Here is an 11,381-nt window from a genome sequence, read left to right as displayed (position 1 = left end):
ACTCTGACACACACACTGACCAATAAACTCTCACACACACACACTGACCAATAAACTCTCTCTCACACACACTGACCAATAAACTCTCTCACACACACTGACCAATACACTCTCTCACACACACTGACCAATAAACTCTCTCACACACACTGACCAATACACTCTCTCACACACACTGACCAATAAACTCTCTCACACACACTGACCAATACACTCTCTCACACAGACTGACCAATAAACTCTCTCACACACACACTGACCAATAAACTCTCTCACACACACACTGACCAATAAACTCTCAAACACAAACACTGACCAATAAACTCTCCCTCTCACACACACTGACCAATAAACTCTCAAACACAAACACTGACCAATAAACTCTCAAACACACACACTGACCAATAAACTCTCTTTCTCACACACACGATGACCAATAAACTCTCTCTCTCACACACACACTGACCAATAAACTCTCACACACACACTGACCAATAAACTCTCTCACACACACACTGACCAATAAACTCTCTCACACACACACTGAACAATAAACTCTCTCTCACACACACACTGACCAATAAACTCTCTCTCACACACACTGACCAATAAACTCTCTCACACACACACTGAACAATAAACTCTCTCTCACACACACACTGACCAATAAACTCTCTCACACACACACTGAACAATAAACTCTCTCTCTCACACACACTGACCAATAAACTCTCTCTCACACACACTGACCAATAAACTCTCAAACACACACACTGACCAATAAACTCTCTCTCTCACACACACACTGACCAATACACTCTCTCAAACACACACACTGACCAATAAACTCTCTCACACACACACTGACCAATAAACTCTCTCTCACACACACACTGACCAATAAACTCTCTCACACACACTGACCAATAAACTCTCTCACACACACTGACCAATAAACTCTCAAACACACACACTGACCAATAAACTCTCTCTCTCACACACACACTGACCAATACACTCTCTCAAACACACACACTGACCAATAAACTCTCAAACACACACACTGACCAATAAACTCTCTCTCTCACACACACACTGACCAATAAACTCTCTCACACACACTGACCAATAAACTCTCAAACACACACACTGACCAATAAACTCTCTCACACACACTGACCAATAAACTCTCTCACACACACTGACCAATAAACTCTCTCACACACACACTGACCAATAAACTCTCTCACACAAACACTGACCAATAAACTCTCTTTCTCACACACACACTGACCAATAAACTCTCTCTCTCACACACACACTGACCAATAAACTCTCACACACACACTGACCAATAAACTCTCTCACACACACACTGACCAATAAACTCTCAAACACAAACACTGACCAATAAACTCTCTTTCTCACACACACACTGACCAATAAACTCTCTCTCTCACACACAGACTGACCAATAAACTCTCTCACACACACACTGACCAATAAACTCTCTTTCTCACACACACACTGACCAATAAACTCTCTCTCTCACACACACACTGACCAATAAACTCTCACACACACACTGACCAATAAACTCTCACTCACACAAACTGACCAATAAACTCTCTCACACACACACTGACCAATAAACTCTCTCACACACACACTGACCAATAAACTCTCAAACACACACACTGACCAATAAACTCTCTCTCTCACACACACACTGACCAATACACTCTCTCAAACACACACACTGAACAATAAACTCTCTCTCTCACACACACTGACCAATAAACTCTCTCTCACACACACTGACCAATAAACTCTCTCTCACACACACACTGACCAATAAACTCTCAAACACACACACTGACCAATAAACTCTCTTTCTCACACACACACTGACCAATAAACTCTCTCTCTCACACACACACTGACCAATAAACTCTCACACACACACTGACCAATAAACTCTCACTCACACAAACTGACCAATAAACTCTCTCACACACACACTGACCAATAAACTCTCTCACACACACTGACCAATAAACTCTCTCACACACACTGACCAATACACTCTCTCACACACACTGACCAATAAACTCTCTCTCTCACACACACTGACCAATAAACTCTCTCTCACACACACACTGACCAATAAACTCTCAAACACACACACTGACCAATAAACTCTCTCTCTCACACACACACTGACCAATACACTCTCTCAAACACACACACTGACCAATAAACTCTCTCACACACACACTGACCAATAAACTCTCTCTCACACACACTGACCAATAAACTCTCTCTCACACACACTGACCAATAAACTCTCAAACACACACACTGACCAATAAACTCTCTCTCAAACACACACACTGACCAATAAACTCTCAAACACACACACTGACCAATAAACTCTCTCTCAAACACACACACTGACCAATAAACTCTCAAACACACACACTGACCAATAAACTCTCTCACACACACACTGACCAATAAACTCTCTCACACACACACTGACCAATAAACTCTCTCTCACACACACTGACCAATAAACTCTCAAACACACACACTGACCAATAAACTCTCAAACACACACACTGACCAATAAACTCTCTCTCACACACACACTGACCAATAAACTCTCAAACACACACACTGACCAATAAACTCTCAAACACACACACTGACCAATAAACTCTCTCTCAAACACACACACTGACCAATAAACTCTCAAACACACACACTGACCAATAAACTCTCTCTCACACACACACTGACCAATAAACTCTCTCTCACACACACACTGACCCATAAACTCTCTCTCACACACACACTGACCAATAAACTCTCTCACACACACACTGACCAATAAACTCTCTCTCTCACACACACACTGACCAATAAACTCTCTCTCTCACACACACACTGACCAATAAACTCTCTCACACACACACTGACCAATAAACTCTCAAACACACACACTGACCAATAAACTCTCAAACACACACACTGACCAATAAACTCTCTCTCACACACACACTGACCAATAAACTCTCTCTCACACACACTGACCAATAAACTCTCTCTCACACACACTGACCAATAAACTCTCTCTCACACACACTGACCAATAAACTCTCTCTCACACACACTGACCAATAAACTCTCTCTCACACACACACTGACCAATAAACTCTCTCACACACACACTGACCAATAAACTCTCTCAAACACACACACTGACCAATAAACTCTCTCAAACACACGCACTGACCAATAAACTCTCTCTCTCACACACACACTGACCAATAAACTCTCTCTCTCACACACACACTGACCAATAAACTCTCTCTCACACACACTGAACAATAAACTCTCTCTCACACACACACTGACCAATAAACTCTCTCACACACACACTGACCAATAAACTCTCTCACACACACTGACCAATAAACTCTCACACACACACTGACCAATAAACTCTCTCTCTCACACACACACTGACCAATAAACTCTCTCTCACACACACTGACCAATAAACTCTCTCTCACACACACTGACCAATAAACTCTCTCTCACACACACTGACCAATAAACTCTCTCACACACACACACTGACCAATAAACTCTCTCACACACACTGACCAATAAACTCTCTCACACACACACTGACCAATAAACTCTCTCACACACACTGACCAATAAACTCTCTCACACACACTGACCAATAAACTCTCTCTCTCACACACACACTGACCAATAAACTCTCTCACACACACATTGACCAATAAACTCTCTCTCTCACACACACACTGACCAATAAACTCTCTCACACACACACACTGACCAATAAACTCTCTCTCACACACACTGACCAATAAACTCTCTCTCACACACACACTGACCAATAAACTCTCACACACACACACTGACCAATAAACTCTCACACACACACACTGACCAATAAACTCTCTCTCACACACACTGACCAATAAACTCTCACACACACACACTGACCAATAAACTCTCTCTCACACACACTGACCAATACACTCTCTCACACACACTGACCAATAAACTCTCTCACACACACTGACCAATACACTCTCTCACACACACTGGACCAATAAACTCTCTCACACACACTGACCAATACACTCTCTCACACACACTGACCAATAAACTCTCTCACACACACACTGACCAATAAACTCTCTCACACACCCACTGACCAATAAACTCTCTCACACACACTGACCAATACACTCTCTCACACACACTGACCAATAAACTCTCTCACACACACTGACCAATAAACTCTCTCACACACACTGACCAATAAACTCTCTCACACACACTGACCAATACACTCTCTCACACACACTGACCAATACACTCTCTCACACACACTGACCAATAAACTCTCTCACACACCCACTGACCAATAAACTCTCTCACACACACTGACCAATACACTCTCTCACACACAACGACCAATAAACTCTCTCACACACACACTGACCAATAAACTCTCTCACACACCCACTGACCAATAAACTCTCACACACACACTGACCAATAAACTCTCTCACACACACTGACCAATAAACTCTCTCTCACACACTGACCAATAAATTCTCTCTCTCTCAAACACACTGACCAATAAACTCTCTCACACACACTGACCAATAAATTCTCACACACTGACCAATAAACTCTCTCTCACACACACTGACCAATAAACTCTCTCTCTCTCAAAAACACTGACCAATAAACTCTATCACACACACTGACCAATACACTCTCTCACACACACTGACCAATAAACTCTCTCACACACACTGTCCAATACACTCTCTCACACACACTGACCAATAAACTCTCTCACACACACTGACCAATACAATCTCTCACACACACTGACCAATAAACTCTCTCACACACACACTGACCAATAAACTCTCTCACACACACTGACCAATACACTCTCTCACACACACTGACCAATAAACTCTCTCACACACACTGACCAATACAATCTCTCACACACACTGACCAATAAACTCTCTCACACACACACTGACCAATAAACTCTCTCACACACACTGACCAATACACTCTCTCACACAGACTGACCAATAAACTCTCTCACACACACACTGACCAATAAACTCTCTCACACACACACTGACCAATAAACTCTCAAACACAAACACTGACCAATAAACTCTCTCTCTCACACACACTGACCAATAAACTCTCTCTCACACACACTGACCAATAAACTCTCTCTCTCTCAAAAACACTGACCAATAAACTCTATCACACACACTGACCAATACACTCTCTCACACACACTGACCAATAAACTCTCTCACACACACTGACCAATACACTCTCTCACACACACTGACCAATAAACTCTCTCACACACACTGACCAATACAATCTCTCACACAAACTGACCAATAAACTCTCTCACACACACACTGACCAATAAACTCTCTCACACACACTGACCAATACACTCTCTCACACACACTGACCAATAAACTCTCTCACACACACTGACCAATACAATCTCTCACACACACTGACCAATAAACTCTCTCACACACACACTGACCAATAAACTCTCTCACACACACTGACCAATACACTCTCTCACACAGACTGACCAATAAACTCTCTCACACACACACTGACCAATAAACTCTCTCACACACACACTGACCAATAAACTCTCAAACACAAACACTGACCAATAAACTCTCTCTCTCACACACACTGACCAATAAACTCTCAAACACAAACACTGACCAATAAACTCTCAAACACAAACACTGACCAATAAACTCTCAAACACACACACTGACCAATAAACTCTCTTTCTCACACACACACTGACCAATAAACTCTCACACACACACTGACCAATAAACTCTCACACACACACTGACCAATAAACTCTCACTCACACAAACTGACCAATAAACTCTCTCTCACACACACTGACCAATAAACTCTCTCTCACACACTGACCAATAAACTCTCTCTCACACACTGACCAATAAACTCTCTCACACACACTGACCAATAAACTCTCTCACACACACTGACCAATAAACTCTCTCTCTCACACACACACTGACCAATAAACTCTCAAACACAAACACTGACCAATAAACTCTCAAACACAAACACTGACCAATAAACTCTCAAACACACACACTGACCAATAAACTCTCTTTCTCACACACACACTGACCAATAAACTCTCACACACACACTGACCAATAAACTCTCACACACACACTGACCAATAAACTCTCACTCACACAAACTGACCAATAAACTCTCTCTCACACACACTGACCAATAAACTCTCTCTCACACACTGACCAATAAACTCTCTCTCACACACTGACCAATAAACTCTCTCACACACACTGACCAATAAACTCTCTCACACACACTGACCAATAAACTCTCTCACACACACACTGACCAATAAACTCTCTCTCACACACACTGACCAATAAACTCTCTCTCACACACACACTGACCAATAAACTCTCTCTCTCACACACACACTGACCAATAAACTCTCAAACACACACACTGACCAATAAACTCTCTCTCACACACACACACTAACCAATAAACTCTCTCAAACACACACACTGACCAATAAACTCTCAAACACACACACTGACCAATAAACTCTCTCACACACACACTGACCAATAAACTCTCTCTCACACACACACTGACCAATAAACTCTCTCACACACACACTGACCAATAAACTCTCAAACACACACACTGACCAATAAACTCTCAAACACACACACTGACCAATAAACTCTCTCTCTCACACACACACTGACCAATAAACTCTCCCACACACACACTGACCAATAAACTCTCAAACACACACACTGACCAATAAACTCTCAAACACACACACTGACCAATAAACTCTCAAACACACACACTGACCAATAAACTCTCAAACACACACACTGACCAATAAACTCTCAAACACACACACTGACCAATAAACTCTCTCACACACACACTGACCAATAAACTCTCAAACACACACACTGACCAATAAACTCTCTCACACACACACTGACCAATAAACTCTCTCTCACACACACTGACCAATAAACTCTCTCTCACACACACTGACCAATAAACTCTCTCTCACACACACTGACCAATAAACTCTCTCTCACACACACACTGACCAATAAACTCTCTCACACACACACTGACCAATAAACTCTCTCACACACACTGACCAATAAACTCTCTCACACACACACTGACCAATAAACTCTCTCAAACACACTGACCAATAAACTCTCTCACACACACTGACCAATAAACTCTCTCTCACACACACACTGACCAATAAACTCTCTCTCTCACACACACACTGACCAATAAATTCTCTCTCTCACACACACACTGACCAATAAACTCTCTCTCACACACACTGACCAATAAACTCTCTCTCACACACACTGACCAATAAACTCTCAAACACACACACTGACCAATAAACTCTCTCTCTCACACACACACTGACCAATAAACTCTCTCTCACACACACTGACCAATAAACTCTCAAACACACACACTGACCAATAAACTCTCTCTCTCACACACACACTGACCAATAAACTCTCAAACACACACACTGACCAATAAACTCTCTCTCTCACACACACACTGACCAATAAACTCTCTCTCACACACACACTGACCAATAAACTCTCAAACACACACACTGACCAATAAACTCTCAAACACACACACACTGACCAATAAACTCTCTCACACACACTGACCAATACACTCTCTCACACACACTGACCAATAAACTCTCTCACACACACTGACCAATACACTCTCTCACACACACTGACCAATAAACTCTCTCTCACACACACACTGACCAATAAACTCTCTCTCTCACACACACTGACCAATAAACTCTCTCTCTCACACACACACTGAGCAATAAACTCTCTCTCTCACCCACACACTGACCAATAAACTCTCAAACACACACACTGGACCAATAAACTCTCAAACACACACACACTGACCAATAAACTCTCTCACACACACTGACCAATACACTCTCTCACACACACTGACCAATAAACTCTCTCACACACACTGACCAATACACTCTCTCACACACACTGACCAATAAACTCTCTCACACACACTGACCAATACACTCTCTCACACACACTGACCAATAAACTCTCTCACACACACTGACCAATACACTCTCTCACACACACTGACCAATAAACTCTCTCACACACACTGACCAATACACTCTCTCACACACACTGACCAATAAACTCTCTCACACCCACACTGACCAATAAACTCTCTCTCACACACACACTGACCAATAAACTCTCTCACACACCCACACCAATACACTCTCTCACACACACTGACCAATAAACTCTCTCACACACCCACACCAATACACTCTCTCACACACACTGACCAATAAACTCTCTCTCACACACACTGACCAATAAACTCTCAAACACACACACTGACCAATAAACTCTCTCTCACACACACACACTGACCAATAAACTCTCAAACACACACACTGACCAATAAACTCTCTCTCACACACACACTGACCAATAAACTCTCTCTCACACACACACTGACCCATAAACTCTCTCTCACACACACACTGACCAATAAACTCTCAAACACACACACTGACCAATAAACTCTCTCACACACACTGACCAATAAACTCTCAAACACACACACTCACCAAAAGACTCTCTCACACACACACTGACCAATAAACTCTCTCTCTCACACACACACTGACCAATAAACTCTCTCACACACACACACACTGACCAATAAACTCTCAAACACACACACTGACCAATAAACTCTCACACACACACACTGACCAATAAACTCTCACACACACACACTGACCAATAAACTCTCTCTCACACACACTGACCAATACACTCTCTCTCACACACACACTGACCAATAAACTCTCACACACACACACTGACCAATAAACTCTCACAACACACACACTGACCAATAAACTCTCTCTCACACACACTGACCAATACACTCTCTCACACACACTGACCAATAAACTCTCTCACACACACTGACCAATACACTCTCTCACACACACTGACCAATAAACTCTCTCTCACACACACTGACCAATACACTCTCTCACACACACTGACCAATAAACTCTCTCACACACACTGACCAATAAACTCTCTCACACACACTGACCAATAAACTCTCTCACACACACTGACCAATAAACTCTCTCTCACACACACTGACCAATACACTCTCTCTCACACACACTGACCAATACACTCTCTCTCACACACACTGACCAATACACTCTCTCACACACACTGACCAATAAACTCTCTCTCACACACACTGACCAATACACTCTCTCACACACACTGACCAATAAACTCTCTCACACACACTGACCAATAAACTCTCTCACACACACTGACCAATAAACTCTCTCACACACACTGACCAATAAACTCTCTCACACACACTGACCAATAAACTCTCTCTCACACACACTGACCAATACACTCTCTCACACACACTGACCAATACACTCTCTCACACACACTGACCAATAAACTCTCTCACACACACTGACCAATACACTCTCTCACACACACTGACCAATAAACTCTCTCACACACACTGACCAATACACTCTCTCACACACACTGACCAATAAACTCTCTCACACCCACACTGACCAATAAACTCTCTCACACACACACTGACCAATAAACTCTCTCACACACCCACACCAATACACTCTCTCACACACACTGACCAATAAACTCTCTCACACACACACTGACAATAAACTCTCTCACACACCCACTGACCAATAAACTCTCTCACACACACTGACCAATACACTCTCTCTCTCACACACACACTGACCAATAAACTCTCAAACACACACACTGACCAATAAACTCTCTCTCTCACACACACACTGACCAATAAACTCTCTCTCACACACACACTGACCAATAAACTCTCTCTCACACACACACTGACCAATAAACTCTCAAACACACACACTGACCAATAAACTCTCTCACACACACTGACCAATAAACTCTCAAACACACACACTGACCAATAAACTCTCTCACACACACACTGACCAATAAACTCTCTCTCTCACACACACACTGACCAATAAACTCTCTCACACACACACACACTGACCAATAAACTCTCAAACACACACACTGACCAATAAACTCTCACACACACACACTGACCAATAAACTCTCACACACACACACTGACCAATAAACTCTCTCTCACACACACTGACCAATACACTCTCTCTCACACACACACTGACCAATAAACTCTCACACACACACACTGACCAATAAACTCTCACACACACACACTGACCAATAAACTCTCTCTCACACACACTGACCAATACACTCTCTCACACACACTGACCAATAAACTCTCTCACACACACTGACCAATACACTCTCTCACACACACACTGACCAATAAACTCTCTCTCACACACACTGACCAATACACTCTCTCACACACACTGACCAATAAACTCTCTCACACACACTGACCAATACACTCTCTCACACACACTGACCAATACACTCTCTCACACACACTGACCAATAAACTCTCTCACACACACTGACCAATACACTCTCTCACACACACTGACCAATAAACTCTCACACACACACACTGACCAATAAACTCTCACACACACACACTGACCAATAAACTCTCTCTCACACACACTGACCAATACACTCTCTCTCACACACACACTGACCAATAAACTCTCACACACACACACTGACCAATAAACTCTCACACACACACACTGACCAATAAACTCTCTCTCACACACACTGACCAATACACTCTCTCACACACACTGACCAATAAACTCTCTCACACACACTGACCAATAAACTCTCTCACACACACTGACCAATACACTCTCTCACACACACTGACCAATACACTCTCTCACACACACTGACCAATACACTCTCTCTCACACACACACTGACCAATAAACTCTCTCTCACACACACTGACCAATAAACTCTCAAACACACACACTGACCAATAAACTCTCTCTCTCACACACACACTGACCAATAAACTCTCTCTCACACACACACTGACCAATAAACTCTCTCTCACACACACACTGACCAATAAACTCTCAAACACACACACTGACC

The sequence above is a fragment of the Hemibagrus wyckioides genome, linkage group LG01 (genome assembly GCF_019097595.1).
Source record: "Hemibagrus wyckioides isolate EC202008001 linkage group LG01, SWU_Hwy_1.0, whole genome shotgun sequence".
Classification (NCBI taxonomy): Eukaryota; Metazoa; Chordata; class Actinopteri; order Siluriformes; family Bagridae; genus Hemibagrus; species Hemibagrus wyckioides.
This window is presented reverse-complemented; position numbering follows the sequence as displayed.